General features: G+C 37.9%; 1 protein-coding gene across 1 annotated transcript in view; it reads right to left on the reverse strand.

Annotated features, from left to right (window-relative positions):
- Positions 1-21,711, reverse strand: part of INSYN1 (inhibitory synaptic factor 1) — a 791,220-nt gene that overhangs the window by 190,043 nt on the left and 579,466 nt on the right.

The raw sequence follows: 21,711 nt of genomic DNA on the forward strand, positions 1-21,711 counted from the left end.
TTTTAAATACAGATATTAGACATGCTTCCCCATTAAAACAAGGCAATCACACCTTAAAATGTCCTCTTGTCGTTTTAAGGGAAGTAGACTTGGTGAGAATATGGGAGTTATTTGGACTGAATCTCTCAGCATCAAGCAGCCATGTTCTTCATTAGACTGCTACACTGGGTGACTATTTTGCCCAAGGCAGCCTGATATAGACTGAATTAAAGCCACTGATGGCAGTGAAACAAACATGTAAGACTTTGTGGACAAGACAAGTGACATGAATTGTTCATCTGTTAAAAAATGTGTTTTTTTTTTTATTTGTAATGCTGTTAGCTCAGTTTGCAGGACTGGGTATATTTTATTTGTAATGCTGTTAGCTGAGTTTGCAGGACTGGGTATATAGCCATATTTTTTATTGTATCAGTCACATGAAGAACAGTGGTCTTGGAACTGGTAGTTCAGCAATAACATTTACATCAGTTTTTTCAGAATTCAGTTAGGGCAACTGGATGAGTACCAGTAAGACTGTGCTTCCCATATACCTGAGCCAGGTATATAAAGATGTTTTGAAGGTAAACTGAATGGGAATATTTGTAAAGTTGTCAGATGGTTTCATGTTGCATCAGCAAGGTTTGAGAAACATATTCCCAATGTTATTTAATTAGTTCAGAAATGGGCTCAGGCAGTGGTCTTGAACACTTTTGATTGAACTGAGTACACAGACATAACCAGATAGAGACAGAGAGAGGTTGTTTTCTGATGATTGTTCTGATATAGATAGTAGAGCTTGTATGGGAGCTGATGTACTAATTGTGTGTCAAGTTGCTGTTACCTATTTGGCATTTGCTTGAGAGATGCAGTGAATTCCCAAAAAACGACTAAAGTTTTAAAGTGACCTATCTGATCACCCAGAGTTTGAATTTGTATATTTTGTACTACAAAGTGCTTCTGTTCTGAATGCTGCTTTAAAGGCCTGCCGTCATCAGCTGATTGTGCCCCCTAAAACATTGTGCCCGGCCCTTTCACGCCACCCTAACTTTGGCTTTGAATCCCCAAACCAGTCAACCAGGAGAATAAGTACTGCTTACTATAATACTACATGTGATTGAAGAAATTCATTTTCATTAACCAAACCTTGTTCATCCCTGGTTTGGCACCTATGTTTCTAATGGACACAGGTAACCTGTAAATGGTTCATCTCCCAGGCCCATGCTTACACTTATCAAGGGTATCAGAACTTGTCAGAGATTTGGGATGCATGGCTAGGCTTAAAACAGCCCTTGTGGTCATTAGCCTAGTAAACACCTATGAACCTATGGACCAGGGGCATATCTAATGATGCAGCCACATGACTCAGGCTTTTTGCATGTGTATCTGATGGCTAGATAATCCTACACTGGTGAGACAAGCAGTCAACATTGCCACAGCTAGTAGAAGCAGTTTGCTTTGATGAATAGCTCTGTAGTTCTATGATTTTCGAAGAGTGTAGGTATGAGTTGTTTGGCAGCTGTACTGACTGGAAAAGAAGTAATTTGCCAGCATTATTACATGGGCTTCACCCTTTGGTCCAAACAAAGTCTTTCTGTTGTGTTCTAAAATCTTAACATTTTTTGGAATTAAATAATTCATTCTTAAGCAGCTGACTTTTTATTAGTATGTAAATGTTTCATTGTTGTGTATCTCAGTTTATGAAAGTGATGTTAATCTTTTAAAGCAATGGCAGCTTACTGCATTATATTTTAAGTATGAACACGCTTGCTCCATCTATATGTCATCCATACTGTGTCCCCTAATGATCTTCATATGTGGCTTGGCATAGCTATCACAGAAAGTATAATGCAGTGATTTAAAAATGGATGCAGTTGTGTTTATGTTCCTGTATCCTCATATGTTAAGAGACATGGCCGCAAAGATAAATATAAATAAATGAATAAATAAAATAAAGGAGTGCAGGGGGGGGGGGTCTTCAGTATTAATGTTTTGTCATGTGAAACTTGCAGGATAATTCAGTTGATTTATTTATATCACATGCATACTCTAGTAATTAGCTTTATGTAATCAGGGCTAACCGGTTTTGTGTCTAGAGGTGTTTGGATTCAAGATATTATACTGAAATGTGTTCAAGTACCTTATATGTATAAAATCAGCTCACTTTTATCAAACTAGCTCTGGCATGAATTCTGTGGAAAAAGACTTCTGCTGGAAAATTATTTTGTATGTATAGTAGAGTATGACCAGTTATATTTATAAAATTGTAATCGTGCTGAAAGCCAGCCCCCATGTAATATAGCCCCACCCCATTCCAGTTAACCATGCTAATTCTATTATTTCCTGCACCCCTCCTTCCATTCCTTGCTTCAGTATCACCAGCTGCCACTGCTGGAAAAAGCAAGCACTTTTGGTAGCACGTATTTTAGATCTGGAGAGATCCAAATATCTAACCCAGGAACCAAGTCCAGATGTGGAGTCAGCTGCCTTTGTAACCACAAGGGGACTTTATAAGCCTGTACTTAGATAACATCTTGTACTGCTATTGAGTTGTAAGTTTTAAACCATACACATAGTGGCCAACAAGTGGCAAAGAGAAAGAATTTTGGTGTGCCCTCTCTGAATTTTGTGACTATGCCTGAAATCAGAAGGCAGTGTGAAAGACATACAGGAAGACAAAGAGAACACATCAGACATTAATTCTCTCTCGCTCAGTTGAATTGAGCAGAGTGGGGAGCACCACATTCTCTTGAGAGGAAACGGGTTGAGTTAATGGCTTCTCCACTTGCAGAAGCCTGCTACTAGATAAAAGTCCAGGAGGATGACCGTGATCATGACACATGGAGTTTGTTTAAAAGTTCAGTTCCCAAGGCTATGAACTACTATAAAGGTACCACTTGACACATAAGTATCATTGCTTTGAAGAAGGGAATATCAGCATATTGTTCATGCATTATACCAATGGATCTATAAACTGAGCTGGAGGTGCTGTCATCTTGACTCACTTTCAAGAGCTTTGAGGGAAAGAAACAGTGCAAAAAGCTCTAGACAGTTTATATATAATTCTGAACCCCTTTGGTGCAGCTTTTAAAGGACCTTGGAGGAAAAGAGAATGAAATCTACACCCTATAAGTGAAGCATCCACCACTGTGACTTGTACTTGTATAAAATGAGAAAGGTGGAGATGGTTCAATACAACAAAACCTTGCAGTAATGTTTTGACACCAGGGGAAGATCTGTGATTAACTGATGACTTTGTAATCAGTGACAGTTGTCCAACAACATCCCTAGGCAGATAAAGACAGCTACAATTATCAAGGCTAACATCAGTGCAACAGTCACCAAGAGAGTCTGAGCTTGCTGCCTCTGTTGCATCCTCACCATTAATATAAAGGATATGATGTCTTCATCCCTCTCTGCCTCCACAGTTCTCATCCTGAAGGTGAAGGTCATGATGTCCTCAAGACTGCCTGTGGGCTGGAATGATAGATAATGCTGAGTGTTCCAATGAAGGTAGTCTTTTGAGTGGGAGGTCAGAGAGCATTTCTTTGAGGGTATGGAGTCCCTAAGATCTGCAGGCATGGAACTGCCCCATCAAAACATGCAGCAAGAGCACCTCTAGATGAGATCATAATAATGCAGTCATCCAGGTAGGAGAACACATGGAGATCTCTCTCCTTAAAACTCTGTCCAATGTGGCTAGTGGCTTGGAAAACACTCAACTAAATATGCTTGACCAAATGGAAGTAATTTGCATTCACAATGGTGCCCACTGTGAGTAAGCTAAAGGTCTCTGCTTGGTGGATATTTGTCACTGATGTGGCAAGAAGAACTATCTAGAGTTTCAATGTCCAAGATTTGGAGTTCCAGATGCACTTGCTGAAATTAGTGAGGTCTAGAATGGAATACAATTTTCCATTCTCATTCAGAACAAAAAAGAGGTAGGAAAACTAACTGGCCTCCTTCCAAAAGAATAGCAGTTGCTCTGGTACTTTAATAAGTAAATTATAGACTTATCCCATGGTCTCTGCGGGGATCACCTGGTTCCTGAATAGCTCTCTTTTTGTGTGCAGACTGAAGAGCTATAAGATTTGGCTAACTATGACCACATCAAACACTGTCTGGTCTCTGGTCATGGGTCTGCAAGCAAGAGTGAATTCAGAAATCAACTCTAAGGACAACAGATAGCATTGTCAATGCTGGACAGTGAGATTTACCTTACTGGATGATTATGTTAGGATAGTAGGCAGGGAGAGTATAAATCCATGCTTATGCCATGCTTTGCCATGTTCTTCTGCTGGTCGCACAGCTTGTAGACATTTAGCTCCCTGTGACTAGAAAAGCAGATGTGCTTGTTACTTAGCAGACCCTTTGCTCTCTGTAAGAGTGGTGGGTGTTTTTAAGGAGTGAGAATGAGCGATGGGTGTTTTTAAGGAGTGAGAATGAGCTGCAACAAGCAGTGGGAGGCTGGAAGTGTTACAGCGATCCTATACAGTGGTCAACATCTGCTTTGTGTTCTGGAAGTCATTGACCAGGTCCTTGGAAGATTGCTGAAAGAGAACATCTACTGAGAAGAAAGTATCTGGAACAATTTGCCAAAGGTAATGCTTGTAGGAGAAAAGTTAGAATGTGTCATCTTCTGCAGGCACATGCCTGGATAGTGTGACTATTCACTGATGAACATACATATTGAAATGCAAACTGTCAGCAGCTGAAAAGAGCTAAGCAGGACATGGGATAGGCCTGCTTTCATAGCCCCGCCCCCACCAAAATGGTGGATATTGCAGAAAAGGAAATCCCAACAATTATGCACTGCAGAAAGATGCCAAAAAGATCTGTTATGTTGTTCTTCTGCTCTTTGAGTTGATATTGAGCCCCTTCTTCTAGAAGCATGGTTTACATCTTCTCGTTGTTCTTATTTGCCTTTCTTTCTTTCTTGAAAACTGCAACTATGCCACAAATTCAGAATTAAATCTTATTAAAAATAAGGTATCATTTAATTCTCTCAAGCTCGTCAAATAATGTGTTTGCCTTAGCTATTATTGATGCTTAACCAATTTATTGTCTATTAATCTCAAAACGCGCTATATATGCTTAGCTGTCTTGAGCTTTCTTCATAATGCATGTTTATATCTGGTAATGTTAACACCTAAGGAAATGGGAGAATGGATTATCTGGGATTTCCTAGTTTGATACCCAAATCTGTTGTATATTTCTCATACAGACTTTCTGTTTTTTGGATGAGACGTATGCTTTTCATTTTTGATGAAGGTGTTGCTGTTGAAAGAACATTTATTTTTGTCCAGTTTTCCAAGATGAATGCTGAATCTAAAGTATCCTGTACATGTCAGCAAGTGTGGTACTACACAAGTAGGGTCTCTGTCCATCAGCTAGTGTGGTACTACACAAGTAGGGTCTCTGTCCATCAGCTAGTGTGGTACTACACAAGTAGGGTCTTTGTCCATTCAGCTAGTGTGGTACTACACAAGTAGGGTCTCTGTCCATCAGCTAGTGTCCCTTTTTCAGAGTCACTTGTGGTGGCTGAGAAATGACCAGTCAGAGACGTGTCCTGCAGCAGCACTGCCTCTGGAAAGGGCCCTAGGAATGCTGGCTGGTTACAAATAGACATGGAAGCAGAGATTGAGATTTATTCTAAGATCCTTGCTGGCTGATCACTGAGGCCCTGTGTGTTAACCCTTAAAAATGACCACAGCAGGTGCAAGACTATACTTCAAACATGTACGGGTCACTGAAGCCTGGCAGTGAAAGGTACCTAGCAACCCCAAGACAGAGCTGAAACACTCACTTGTAAGTCATATTTAAAGCAAGTCATTAGTCAAGATCATTTGGGGATTCTAAAAACATATTTTATTACTGTATTTGTGGCAACCTTCAGTTTTTTTTACAACATCAATATTTTTTACTTTATTTTGAATAATATATTTTATATTCCAAAAGAAAACTACATTGCAGGTTTGTGTGAAGAGATTCTAAGCTAGCTGTAGATTCAAGGTATCATGAAACCAATGATGTGGTACCACATTTCTTATCATACCATATGTTTGGATAGTCAAACAACTGCATTAATTTAAATGGCTATTTAATAAGCCTTTTTATTTCTTTGGCAAATCTAAAGAGAAATGTCAGTTCTCATCTGCAACAGTAAAACAAGCCCACAAGCAATCTACAATTGGATTCATGAAGAATCCTAGACCTTTATTATATGGCACAAGACCTCCATGAAAATTGGCATCTAGAACTGAGGACAAAGATGAATAGCTTCTGGAGAAGATACAGAGAACTGTAACCAAATTATTCAATGAAATGAATGAACTGAAATATGAGAAAACAATACAGAAGATGAATACCATAGAAAAAATAAGGCAGGGGTTGCCACAGTATGGTTAAAGAAAATGATGACAGATGACAAGAGACTCTAAAGAAGATTGTCTGGAAAGAAAGAAAGTGAGGAAGGACAAACAGCACATTAAAGTGGCGTATTTTATTCTGATAGGAGTAAATATTAAAATGACTTCTCGGAAAGGGTGATTGATATGTGGAATATACTCCCAGCATGTATAAGTACAATATAAGATAATTATTGGCTCCTGGAAGGAAAGGATAACAGATAACAAATGAAGCATCAATATGGTTGTTTCAGTCAGTATGCAGACATTAGTTTTCTTCCACCAACTTTGTTACTTATCTATATATATATATATATATATATATATATACACACTTGTTCCTACTGACCCTCTGGAAGTTGCGGTTGCACATTGTAGCTAATGGTGTACATACACTAATTTTTATGCAGGACGAGCACAGCCTTCCCTACTACTACATTTACAGTTGAATTTGTAGTATGCTGTTTGTTGGTCAGACAACCCAACCTTCACAGATTAATCATGCGTTACAATAACTTCCCCCAAAACACACTCACACGCACGCGTGTGTGCAAACACAGACACACACACACACACACACACACACACACACACACACACACACACACACACACACACACACAAACACTCCTTTTCCAAAGCTTGTAGTATGAAAGCATATCTAAAGCCCATGGACAATATGTAGTAGCCATTCTAGACATTATTATTGGATGCCTGTGTTGTGCAGAAAATTATTCAATTAAGGTGCAGAAATTTATTCACTTAAGGTGAAGGGTTCAGTAAAGAAGTTGTCTAATCCATTGTTGACATCACTTTAATCATCTGTTAAATAACAAATCTGAACTCATCAAAATCCTAGTTGGCTGAAACTGTGCCAAATCAAGGATAATTCTAATACCCTTAAAGTTGTATGACATTGGAACTGGCATGTGTTAAGTCATGCAACTGTAGTGACAGGGGCTGCAAAAGTAATTTGTCAGAATTGACAAAATGACAGAAAGTACTGTCAACTTATAATTAAACCTATGAGTTGAAAGTCCTTTGTGGAGCATGTCAATGCCCAAACTCACTTTGAGATGACTACATGGAAGGCAGCACAGACAGAACGACACTGAGGCCTTATTTACTGCTCATAAATGAAATGTAGAACTTGGAATGAAGCCAGATAATTGAAAGCACTGAGAGCAAAGAACACAGTGGGATAATTGGGCCTGGGAATAATTAAATCCATGGGCACAGATCAAAAAGTGGGACCAAGGGGCATATTTCTTTGCTGCATCTGCTTGCAAAATCCTCCACAGCAAAAGAATAATAAGTGATGGAAAGCAAGAACTAGAAAATACTCACTCAAATGACTAAAAGCCATCAATATTACATGGCCCTACACCAAAACAAGCAGCGCCGGGGTGTTGGTAGTCATGTTATCCGACTTACAGTTTTTCTTACAATGTAAATGCCATCTTAGAGTAAAAATAAACTCCAGAAATTGCATCTTTATCTACATCCTTCTCTCTCTCTCTCTCTTATATATATATATATATATATATATATATATATATATATATATATATATATAAATCATTCAGGTGATCTGGTTTCCTTTCACGTTTCAAAGACATGCATCTGGAGCGTTTCTCTCCAGGCCTCCTCTGAAAAGGGACCTTGTTTCAATTTGGACTTTCCCGGTAAACAAATGTTAAATAAATAAATATACATACACATGTATTTAAAATACATATTATGGTTAGCATTACTATAAGATACAAAGACCTCAGAGTGTAACTAATGGGTGCAAAGTACCCCACTTTGGGGAGTATAAGGACTTGCACCTTGCACTTTCTTATACTATAGCATCATTTAATGTTAATGACATTTAGTTATCTGAGTTTAAAGATTTTGCATTTAAGTTTTATTTTTGATGTGGCTTATATTTTCTTTCATTTGAGACTCAGTCTTTTGTTCTTCAGGATTGTGCAATGTATTTGCAAATATAAAGAAATCAGTTTTCCTTACTTCAAAAAAAAAAAAGTAATTTCTTTCAAGTCCATAAACTGAAGTATCAACATATGTCATTGTTTGATTATAAGGCTGAAGGAAACTGTACACTGATCAGAATTCTATTTTGCCGTAAATGTTATGGCATCTTTCTCATCATCCCTTTTGTCGAAGCATGGCTGTACATTTGTGTACACTGTGTGCAAAATTAAACATAAAATGGATGAATGGTAAGTCAACTAGTAAAAGAAGATAAAACTTTGCTTTATCCGTTTACAGGGTAATTGTTGGACAATTTGATGAAGAAATGAACTGTGATAAAATATGCCATTCCATCAGCTGTATTCTGAGTAAGTGATGACAAGCGTACATATTAAAGGATCATCTTAGAAAGTATAATGGTGAGAAGATTGCATCTTTGCCTGTACGACAACACTATTGGAGGAGTGCATTTTATTGCAGTGAGATAACAAAGAATTCAGTGCAAATTCTAACTTTGAAGCCAACAACATCAATACGCTACTACTTTCCTGAGATGCTACTTTCTGTATAAGATAGAAATGAAGATAGTAAAGTAAGGACATGCTTCACAGATAATGTTATTTCAATGGCACTTTGTGAAAAGTGTGAAAAAATATATTAATTTAAATTCTTAAAAACCTGCATAAATTGTCCACTCTAAAAACTTGTACTAAAAACATAAATTATCCAAATGACTAAATGAACACCTTAAGTAACAAGAAGCAAGCACTGTTACCAAGTCTAAACGAGTCACAAATGTTTTTTTTTTCCTGAAGAAACTGAGACAAAAGAATCATCAATAGCATTTGAACAAGGAATCAGTAAATAAGGAATAACACCTGGTAAATCTTTATTTATTAAAGTTTACACTAGTCTATGTTGTTTTTATTTTGCAGCATGCAGGATAGACCCTATTTGGACAGTTGTGTCTTGTAAAAAGTCAAAAAAAATTGCAAATGTCCTGAGATTTTAAGATTAAAAACAAAAAAAAAACAGGCTTCCTTGAATAATTGCATAAAACAAATGTCATTTATCTGAAGCATCATAATTTTATATTAAACAACATGCATGACACAAATTCTACCCAAATGGCCTTCTGTTTTGGCCAAAACGTGAAGTCTAGTCTTTTGTACAAGTGGTGGATATGGTCTGTCTATGAAAACATGACATTTCCATAAAAATTCTCCCACTTTGGACTGTTGAAAATGTAACAACCCTATGTGCAGTGAATGCCATAGAAAAAACAAGATTGAGTGTACGTGCCCAACGTGTGACATAATTATTTTGTTAAAAGTTGAAGAATACATACATATAATGGTTCTGAGCAGCATCTTATAAAAAATCAGTTTAATAATTTATACCTAGCAAAACAGGAGATTAGGAGATATGTTGTTGTCAAATTTGTGTTGTGTGCTTTACTTCAGTGTGCCTGTATTTCTAATATATTTGTCCTCTACCCCTTACTATCACTGTTTTTGTCTTGTCATCTACGAGTTGCTGTATTGTTGCTTGCTGACAAAAGTTTAGATTTTAGACTAAGATAGTGTATGCAGCTTACTACATAAGTTTAATTAGGAAAGATATTATCATAACTCTGTCTCTTAATGTAACCATCAGGAAAACCCTCTGTGGGTGACAGCAGACCATTTATAAGGAGAGTGTAACACCAGTGGCTTAATTTATGGATTTGTGGAGCACTGCTCAGTACAGATGTGGGCGAATCCTAATTATTATCACAGTGTTGAATAGCATCTCTCTGAATGTTTTCAAGGGGAAGGTTGAAAGCTTTCCGCTGTTGATGTTTTCATAGACTGAGACTGTTTAAGTTGCACACTGACAGAACTGTACAGCCAGAAAAAGGAGAAGGTGCATTTTACTTTTATTTGTCACCTTCTCCATCTTCTGTGAGTTTCTGCAACCTCAGTTATTTCCAGGGTTGTCGATTTTAAAGTTGTCTAACAGTTCTTAGAATGCAAGGTGATTAACCTGAAAATGCTGTATTTGCTCCACTTATAAAGAAAATGTTTGCTTTTGGTCCATTTGTTGTAGTCATTTTGACAAAAAGGACTTGGAACCAATAGTTGGCGAATAACTGTGCCTTGTCTGAGTGTTTGGATGTGTGTATATATATATATATATATATATAATCTGTTGTAAACCTCTGGTTTACTTACTCATAGATCAAGGCAGAACACTTGAAATTAATGTTAGCTGCTTAATATAAACATCTTTCATGTATAATTTTGTGGGATAGTCAAGATCAGTTACATTGTTAGTCATTCATTTTCGCTTGTAAGTTAATGTGCCCTCTGCAATAAGATCTAGATTCCTGCCCCTGCACAAATTCAGCTCTTCTTCTATTGTTTATTCAGTGTTTCACTTCCACATGCCAATGTCAGTGGTTTCTTTGCACAATATGATAAAGACGTTTTTGTGTTGTGTCCTATCACTCGCTCACATTTTATATCATATCTTCTTTTATTCCTTTTGTGAGTTTCAACCATATCTACCCTCTATGGCTCTATTATACAGCTTTAATTTTTGTTATTGCTTTTCTAGGTGTATGCTAAAATACGGAACATTTCTTTAATTGCAAAATTCATAGTTTGCACGTGATCAGGCTATACTTAGGGGTTTAGCTTTAATAATGTATTATTCAAGAGTGTGCGCTTTAGCTTTATGTAGTACTGAAGTATGTTTTTTTTTCTAGCAGGTCCAGTAAATAAGGTAAACTGCTGGTTAGCCGAGTGAGAGACTGCAGGGACAACAACGGACTAAACAAATAATCAGAGAATAGAAAATAGAAATTCCATTTTCTGCAAGAAAATAGTCTATTTTCCAGTAACAAAATATATATTTGTTTTCCAGCAAAGAGAAAATATACATTATAGAGGATTATTGTTGGATCTCCTATTATGACCAATGTATTATTTGTTTGTGAAATATATGGAAATAATTTTTTCTTGAGAGTAGATTGAAGCAAAACTTGAGAATTGAATTGTGACATCCATGTTGAGAACATGTAATGCATTGGTTATGATCTGAGAAACTCAATCATAGTTGCACTGTATTAGCAGTTAAAAACAACAACAAAAAAGTGCAGGACAGCTACTTGTTTACAGTTTTAAAAGCAATACTACATTTAGCAATCCAACATACACAGACAGCAGCCAGAAATAAAGTGAATATCTAATCAACCAACAGCTTAAAAGCTGTTATACTATTTACTGTGCACACATTTCCTGTGGTAATGAAATGTGTATTACAGTTTTCGATGCTCAGCTTTTGAAATTGTTCTATGGTGTTGGTTGTCTGTACTGCAGCACCACATTGTTACAAAACTAGAAAGATTAGCAGGAGCATTGTTATGTACTTTTTTTCTCTCAGAAAAGTGCATATCAGGTTTACCGTTTTGACAATTTGTGAATGCTGTCCCCATACTCAATTTATTATAGCATAAATAAGACCAGTAAATGTATAACTGGCTGAATATACTTAAGAAAATAAACAACATTTCAACTGTTTCATGGTATAGTATAGTAATGGCACACAGTGACAAACATGTAATTAACAAAAATGGTTACTTTTATCTAAAAGTTTTATTAAGAAAATAAACAACATTTCAACTGTTTCATGGTATAGTATAGTAATGGCACACAGTGACAAACATGTAATTAACAAAAATGGTTACTTTTATCTAAAACTTTTATTAAGAAAATAAACAACATTTCAACTGTTTCATGGTATAGTATAGTAATGGCACACAGTGACAAACATGTAATTAACAAAAATGGTTACTTTTATCTAAAACTTTTATTAAGAAAATAAACAACATTTCAACTGTTTCATGGTATAGTATAGTAATGGCACACAGTGACAAACATGTAATTAACAAAAATGGTTACTTTTATCTAAAAAGTTTTATAAGAATGGAAAGAAAAAGTGAGATCAAGTTAATCAAAGCAGCTCACAAAAAGTAGCCTTACTTTAAGAGCCCCTCCGGTGAGAGAATCATATAAGTGCTGAGCCAGTGATATAACTATGATCATGAGTCTCGAATGCCGCAAACAAAAATAGTCCTTTTCTCTCTCTCCATCGTGTTCACATCCAACTGTTGCAAACAATTTTGTGCTGCCACTTAAAGACCAACTGCAAGAATAACCCTAATGTTGTTGATGTCGGTTGACTTCGTGCATGACTAACACTTTAAAATTTTTGTGATGTTTCACTAAGTGACTAATCTGTTTTTATAGTTATCTGCAAGCTATGTATCTAGCTCAAGGGTCTACGACTGAAGTTTTAAAACCACACGGCATGTCTACTGATATATATTGTCAAGACCCTGGCAATGTGACCTGGAACACACACAGTAGCAGTACACCCCCCCCCCACCACCACCACCAGCAACATACATATGCATATCCCAATTTACTGCTGCACCGAAACAAAACTATACATTCCTAATTACATCATGCACAAAAGTATTGAATCATAAACCCAGCACATCTTGTGTAAAAGTGGTTAAAACTGCCTTGCAACAAATGGCACTTCAGATACTAAAAATAAGCAAAATGCAAAGCCATGTAACTTAATGCACAGTTTAAAACAAGTAAGGGGATTATAGCTTTTTCTGTAAATCACTGCTAAAATAAGTCAGGGGAAAATGGCATGGGTATTCCTGAAAGGCAGAGGAGAATATGTTTCACATTTATACAAACTGTAGCAAAATCTGAGAAGAAAACTAAAATTTGATAGTTGGGGAATTGCTTTAGACAGAAGGTATTTGAGAAAACTGAAGTTGTTGTACGACAAGACACAATGTGAGTGCCTACTTTTGCAAGATCATGTCAAATACATTGTCAAGCGTGTCTTTACTGGCTGTTCAAAGATAAATAGAAAATATGCATAGAAAATATGCAAAGACTATCTGTAATTCATCACAACATTCAATACCAATAAATATATATCATTACTGAATATATTAGACAATGCAGAGTTGACCTAAGGAGCTAATGTATGCATATGTTAAGTGTACTTGACAACTATGTGGTAACTTGCAAGCTATCCTAGTGATCGGCAAGAAACATGATTTATTTCATTATGTTTTAGATAGATTTGCACCTCAAGCCTTTCTACAGAAACAAAAACATATGCACAATGAATGAGATGAAGTGCTTATACCAAAGTAAGGCTGGGAATTTGGCAAAGATGAAAAAGTCAAACTCAGACTGAGGATAGAGGTTTTAGTCTGTCCTATAGGACATGTTGTTTTCACCCCATATTTTCTATGTGAGGAACCTCTGAGGTTATTCCAGCTGCTGTAAGTGCATAGTCAAGTACATGCCAAATGGTGCATTGAACTTGATTATTGGTGAATGAGGGCTGAGTACAGCAGGACTATACTTTCCTTGGGTCTGGACACATAACTTTACTTATAAGTTGTGTCACATAGAATGACTTCCTCATTACTGTGTACACATGGCAATCAAAGTTCAGGCTACTTTCTATCTGTGTATCTAGAGCTCTCAACTCTGAGTCTACTCTTAGAGGTGTGCTGTTGATGTTGTAATTTGCAGGGGTGTTTGACTTCCAAAAAGGTATGATAATGCTTTTTTTGCATTTAGTTTTATGCCATGGCACTGGCACCAATCATTTCTTTGCTCTAGACTCTCCTGAAGGATATCTACATAGCTGGGGGATTCAGTGATTATCCTCAGTTTCAGTTGTTGGCAAACTTTGTCATCCAGAGGCCTTCCAGAATAGCCTTGACTTCAGAAAAATATATTCCAAAAAGGAGTGGTCACCACACTGAACCTTGTGGCACACCACTAGTAACTGGCCTCTTGCTGGATCTGGATTCACCTACTTTAACCACATGTCCTTTCCATGAGCAAATTGGCTATCCATGTAGTGATGTAAGGATCCATGTCACGTTTTGTGAGTTTGTTTATAATACCTGAGTGGGCAATTGTGTGAAATTCCTCGGCCAGCTCAAAGTAGGCATTATGTACTGTATTACGCCCATCCATGGCCATATTGACTTTCTCAAACAAATCCACCAGATTCAGTAGGCATGACCTAAACTTGACAAAGTTGAACTGCGGTGGATCCAGTGTCTGGAGTTTTCCTATGTCACTATTTAACAGGTCAATGCTTATTTGTTCCATGGCCTTACATATAAGGCAAGTGAAATGTATGAGTCTGTAATTTCCCAGGTCGTTCATGTTCAGTGGGTGATCGGAATGGTTAAATGGCATTATAGCCATGCACTGCCAGACTGCTTTCTGTCGCTTTGAACTATGTGTCAATAACTGCATAGACGTAAGAATTCTTCAGGGTGAGGAGAACTTTTAGGGAGTGCACTTTCTTGTTGAGACTCCAAGCACTGTGCAGTAATAACTTTGGTTTGCATTCAGTAGCTTTTCTTATGGTTTAAGGTGTGTTTGTTTGACAATGCCTAAAAAGTCACTATGGGCCTAAAAAGTCACTATGGGGAGGATAATGTTTTGGCCAATAACTGAAAGCCTGGAGGTGACAGTTGAAGACCACCCCTGGCAAAGCAGTGTGGCCTGTCCACCATGTCTTCCCAGGCTGACAAGTATTGAACCTCACTGGAATGACAGCAGTAGTGAAGCTAATTTGTTAAAGTATGTCATTTTCTGCAGGTATTGTGACTTAATCCTTAGGGATGGTAGAATGCTGCTCAATGTTAGGCTCATACTTGCCTGTGACACATATTCTTGAGAGGTCAATTATATCTCTGTTCATATATTCTAAGGAGGTATGTCTCAGGGATTCATACCCACATGGAATATGACTGAGTCATACTGGTACATAGGAGTAAGTGACTTGCGAGTTTTCATGATCTCGTAGATCCTGGCCTTTGACAGGCAACTAACTGTAACCTTCTTCTTATCCAGCCTGGTAAGAGGAACATCAATGTGTCTTACAATGGAGTTTCCTATGACCAGAATATTGGGATCTGGAGTTTTCTGCATTATGGGCTTGGCAGTCGAGACACAATGAGATCTGGCTTTGTGTGTTTTGATGCAAATTCTCTTATTTGTGTGCATGCAGAGTTTCTGAGGACTGTGCCTGAGAAGCCTTTGAGCTTTGGGTAAGTTACATATCAGCACCTCTGCATACCTGAAAACAGAACAGTGGATACGTTAGGTTATTTCTATTTGTATGCTACACCAAAGGGACTGCAAAACAAGTGAAAAAGAGAGTTTACTGGAAAAAAACAGGTTGTTTTTCAATGATAGGTTAAATAACCTATATTTAACAACTTTTTGAGGATATGGTCAAGTAATTTGAAGCAGCGTTATTTAGAAATAATTGGAAGACATATATAAAGAAAGATTAATGAGGGTCGATATGAACTTGGCTGTTGGTGAGCTTAGATCTACAGTTTGTTTAATGAGAAGGAAAGAAACAGTCCTAGTGAAGGTTGCAAACTTGTCTTGTCTTCTTTTTTCACCATTAATGTCTATATCACTACAGTTGTAAATGTCTCTTCAGAGGAAGATAAAGTACAGACATATTCTATTATGGTACCTAACATTTAATGTTAGGTATGTGATGATTAAAATGTGTAGTCACTAAATGCATATGAATTTTGACTGATAACACAGCTCAAGGTTCATAGGTTCATAGGACATTACTAGGCTAATGCCCTAAGGCCCCTTGCAAGCCTAGCCAATATAACACAATTTTACCCAATATATGACCTCTAGTGGCAAAGAGGATGGCATGAGTTTGTGCCTATGTCTTCAGTATGTTACAGAGTGGCCCTGCCAATAAGGAAAATAGGCACTACCCTAGGTGTGAATTAATGATTCTTCATCCATTGACCCAAACTGTGTTTGAATAGGGCCAGGGAAGGGCTCAGCTTAAGATGAATAAGAAGCCTGTTCTAAAGAAAGTGAAATCACCGTGACACAGATCTCTCTCTCTCTCTCCAGTATGTTTTGTTTCAGTGGCTGACTAAGTTTAGATCCCTAGATCTGGTGACCCTAATGATGTTTGACTTGCAGATATGTAGCAGGTCCATCAGGGCTAGATTTTACGAGTGCCTTGTTGGTCAGGCATAGATCACCCTTTAATAGTCAGTAGGAGACAGAATAAGGGGATAGAGGTTTTAGTCTGTCCCATAGGACATGTTGTTTTCACCCCATATTTTCTATGTGAGGAACCTCTGAGGTTATTCCAGCTGCTGTAAGTGCATAGTCAAGTACATGCCAAATGGTACATTGAACTTGATTATTGGTGAATGAGGGCTGAGTACAGCAGGACTATACTTTCCTTGGGTCTGGACACATAACTGTACTTATAAGTTGTGTCACATAGAATGACTTCCTCATTACTGTGTACACATGGCAATCAAAGTTCAGGCTACTTTCTATCTGTGTATCTAGAGCTCTCAACTCTGAGTCTACTCTTAGAGGTGTGCTGTTGATGTTGTAATTTGCAGGGGTGTTTGACTTCCAAAAAGGTATGATAATGCTTTTTTTGCATTTAGTTTTATGCCATGGCACTGACACCAATCTTTGCTCTAGACTCTCCTGAAGGATATCTACATAGCTGGGGGATTCAGTGATTACCCTCAGTTTCAGTTGTTGGCAAACTTTGTCATCCAGAGGCCTTCCAGAATAGCCTTGACTTCAGAAAAATATATTCCAAAAGGAGTGGTCACCACACTGAACCTTGTGGCACACCACTAGTAACTGGCCTCTTGCTGGATCTGGATTCACCTACTTTAACCACATGTCCTTTCCATGAGCAAACTGGCTATCCATGTAGTGATGTAGGGATCCATGTCACGTTTTGTGAGTTTGTTTATAATACCTGAGTGGGCAATTGTGTGAAATTCCTCAGCCAGCTCAAAGTAGGCATTATGTACTGTATTACGCCCATCCATGGCCATATTGACTTTCTCAAACAAATCCACCAGATTCAGTAGGCATGACCTAAACTTGACAAAGTTGAACTGTGGTGTATCCAGTGTCTGGAGTTTTCCTATGTCACTATTTAACAGGTCAATGCTTATTTGTTCCATGGCCTTACATATAAGGCAAGTGAAATGTATGAGTCTGTAATTTCTCAGGTCGTTCATGTTCAGTGGGTGATCGGAATGGTTAAATGGCATTATAGCCATGCACTGCCAGACTGCTTTCTGTCGCTTTGAACTATGTGTCAATAACTGCATAGATGTAAGAATTCTTCAGGGTGAGGAGAACTTCTAGGGAGTGCACTTTCTTGTTGAGACTCCAAGCACTGTGCAGTAACACCTTTGGTTTGCATTCAGTAGCTTTTCTTATGGTTTAAGGTTTGTTTGTTTGACAATGCCTAAAAAGTCACTATGGGGAGGATAATGTTTTGGCCAATAACTGAAAGCCTGGAGGTGACAGTTGAAGACCACCCCTGGCAAAGCAGTGTGGCCTGTCCACCATGTCTTCCCAGGCTGACAAGTATTGAACCTCACTGGAATGACAGCAGTAGTGAAGCTAATTTGTTAAAGTATGTCATTTTCTGCAGGTATTGTGACTTCATCCTTAGAGATGGTAGAATGCTGCTCAATGTTAGGCTCATACTTGCCTGTGACACATATTCTGAGAGGTCAATTATATCTCTGTTCATATATTCTAAGGATGTATGGCTCAGGTTATTCATACCCACATGGAATATGACTGAGTCATACTGGTACATAGGAGTAAATGACTTGAGAGTTTTCGTGATCTCGTAGATCCTGGACTTTGACAGGCAACTAACTGTAACCTTCTCCTTATCCAGCCTGGTAAGAGGGACATCAGTGTGTCTCACAATGGAGTCTCCTATGACCAGAATACTGGGCTCTGGAGTTTTCTGCATTATGGGCTTGGCAGTCGAGACACAATGAGATCTGGCTTTGTGTGTTTTGATGCAAATTCTCTTTGTGTGCAAGCAGAGTTTCTGAGGACTGTGCCTGAGAAGCCTTTGAGCTTTGGGTAAGTTACATATCAGCACCTCTGCATACCTGGTTCTATGTGTAAAGGTCTTAGTGAGTATGGTGAATGAAGTGTGAGTTACTGACAACCTGTTTTTTTGCTTTTTGTGTCTGTTTATGAGACTCTAGCTACTAGTGCCAATGTGTTACTACATCTCTCTGCATTTGTCTTTTCAAGAATTAAGTGGTTGTCAGTGCACACAAGGCAATTGCTACATTACCAAAGGATACCCATATCCATCAAGCTGGATTCAGAGATAGCAGGAAAGTGTCTATTCATGGTTGCAGATCCTAATGTGTACTTGCAAGGGATAGGATTGGAGGGTGTTTGTAACCAGATAAGAGAAGGGTGCCTACTTGGTGTAATCTGCAGCTAACCTAAGCATCGATCCTGCCCAGTGCCTGAACTAGATGCTGTCTGTGCAGCGATAATCATGGGTGCTATAATAAAGTAAGCAGACCTAAATAGTCTTAACTAAATGCCTAAATGCCGCCGAGCACCTACTGCCACTAGATGATTAATTCCAATCCTCCTAATGTAAAAGCATAGTAAAAGAGTGTTCAGAGTGAAATCCTACCACAAACAAGTTTAAACTTAAGGAAAGGCAGTAAGTAATACCAGATAATGCAGTGCACTTTAACAGCTTACAAAAATGTGACTATTCAATAAAAGTACTTTGCTTTTTAGAAATGAGCCGAGGGACAGAAATGATTCGATAGCCACTCAATTGTACAGAATTTATAAAGGCACTAAAAGCAAGATAAGTTGATTTATAAGCCCTCTGGCCAATACAACAAGTACAAGCAGGAATCTCTAGTGTGTTTCCCCAACATATACAGGCCACTACTACTCACTGCCACTAGATGGAAAATCTTCTATCTTTTTAATGTAACAAAACAGATGGAAAATCTTCTATCATCTTAATGTAACAAAACAGAAAAGAGCTTGCTAAGGTGTACAAATACACTACTTTATCTAGCTAGATAGTTAATGAATTCAGAGCGAGTAAATCAGTAAAAGAGACAATGAGAAGCAATTAAAAGAATTTTTAACTGGCATCTAGTATTTCTTTAAACCATTTAGAAAGCTCAGTGCTTTAATCGAAATATTCCTGTTGAGTAAGGTAAAACATAAAAGTTCTGAAATGTAAGAGTGTTCTCCTTTAAGAAGCCATTTTATGTCTCAATCGCTAGAACATATCAGGCAACATCATATTTTGTGTCTTCTGTCTAGATTGTAAGTCTTGTAGTATTCTATGATGGTCTGCTTGTGTATCGTATCAAAGTGTCTTAAGTGCGTGCTATAGAAAGACATGACAAATCCCCTGCTGTGACAGCTACAGATGATTGCACTTACTGACGATGCCATGAGACAGTATGATGTTCCTGGCCAAAACAAATGTCTGTTAACCAAACACTTTAACCCTCAGGCAAATATGACTGGTACGCCACAGGACTTTCCTGTAATACTTCTTAATCCATGAGTGTGGTATTACAGAATGACAGATCCATAGCTACAGGTATCCAAATGTAATGTAGGTATCCATCACTGACATAAATGTAATTCTAGCTAGCTGCAGCAAAGCCCATAATCTGCCACATCAGGGGTACTAAATCAGACACAGGTGCACTCTGGAGTTATACAATCATGATAGCTTTGCTTCTCAGCATGCCCTTTCCTGAGCAGTATCCATTTATCTGCCTGTCTTTCTATTCACTGAATTTTCTGCAGCTTGAGCTTTCATAAGGGTTCCATTCTTACACATCTCTAGGGAATGTATTTCAGTTCACAGATCTCTTATAGACTTCATATCAGAAAATGGCAGGCCATTTAAAACATCTGTGAAAGAAAAACATTAACTGCCCTTTTCTAATTGCATGGTTTCTTTGTTTATAAAGGTTTGAGGAATGGAAATGAACTGTGGCATCACAAATTACCTTTAAAAGGTAAGTGCCACTTGAAATCTCCACTTGGTATACCTCAGAGTCCCTCAATAAGCAAACATCTGTCCTCTTCAGAGTTCATTCTTCTGATTTTAAGTGACATCCACAGAGATGCATCCCCAGAATTCACTGACACTTACCAAGGGCATGCAAATCATATTCATTTTGATTCTTTTGTATTTGCCAATCATCTGCACTTGGAAAATAAACTCTAAGTAACGTCTGTGCAAAAAAGTGACATGATTAGAAATAAAGGCTTGCTATAAGGCATTTTCTCAGTTCATTGTGTAAGATTAATGGTGTGAGCATATTATGTTATGGTGCCTAACATATACTATTAAATGACTAATGATTTCCTCTTCTGTCAGGTATAAAGAGGTGATGGCGTGTAGGACATAAGTATTGCCTTACCTCTTTAGTTTATAGAAACAGTAATCACACAACAGCACATCTCCAACATATTGGCATAGTATAAACAGTTTTCTGTATGCATAAATATGCACTTTAAGTTATCATTGTCATTTCTTAACAGTAATGACATCGTTTGTACTACTACTCCTAATTTCAGATTAGTTCATAGGTTTACTAGGCTAATGACACAAGGGCTTTTTTAAGCCTAGTCATGAACTCAGATTTCTGAAAAGTTCTTGTAGTCTTGACAAGTGTAAGGAGGGAATTGGGAGATGCTGCACTTACAAGCAGTGGTCTGAAAAATGAACCATTTACAGGCTGCCTGTGTCCATTAGAGAAATAGATGTTAAACCAGGGATGAATTTCCTGTTCCCCATACAATTGTCCAAGTTGCACTTGAATTGGTTTGGGGGGACTCTGCTTCACATGTATGAGGAGCCTGCTCCAGAGAGGGTGTTGTCTCTGGGATACATACCTGTCTTTTTAGCAGGTCCTGTTTATATCACAGGAAAGGTTTAACTCTTTAGAATGGGTAATTTCATCCTGATTGCTTTGTGGATATGCAAGCGGTCCATCAGGATGGGGCTGATAATGCCTTGTATGCCAAGCAGAAATCTTCCCTCCACAGCCTGTAGGAGACAGAATACATGGATAGGGCCTTGAGTTTGTCTGCATATGACATGTTACATGTGCCCTGTATTCTTTTAGTGAGGAACTTCTGTGGACATTCTGATTGCTGGATTTGCCTAGTGAGGTACATACCAAAGAAGACATAGTATTCAATGATAGGTCTGATGAATGTCAAATACAGTGGAACAATGACTTCCTTGGACCTTGATGCCATACCCTGGTTTATACGTTGCACAACATAGAATGATTTCCTCACTAGTGTAGACACGTGATGGTGAAAGGCTAGCTTACTGTCTATGTCCCTGACTACTGGCTTAACCCTTAGGCGTTTGTTGTCAATAT

This window comes from Protopterus annectens, chromosome 7.part0, assembly GCF_019279795.1.
Source record: "Protopterus annectens isolate FY-2018-M chromosome 7.part0, PAN1.0, whole genome shotgun sequence".
NCBI classification, from domain to species: domain Eukaryota; kingdom Metazoa; phylum Chordata; order Ceratodontiformes; family Protopteridae; genus Protopterus; species Protopterus annectens.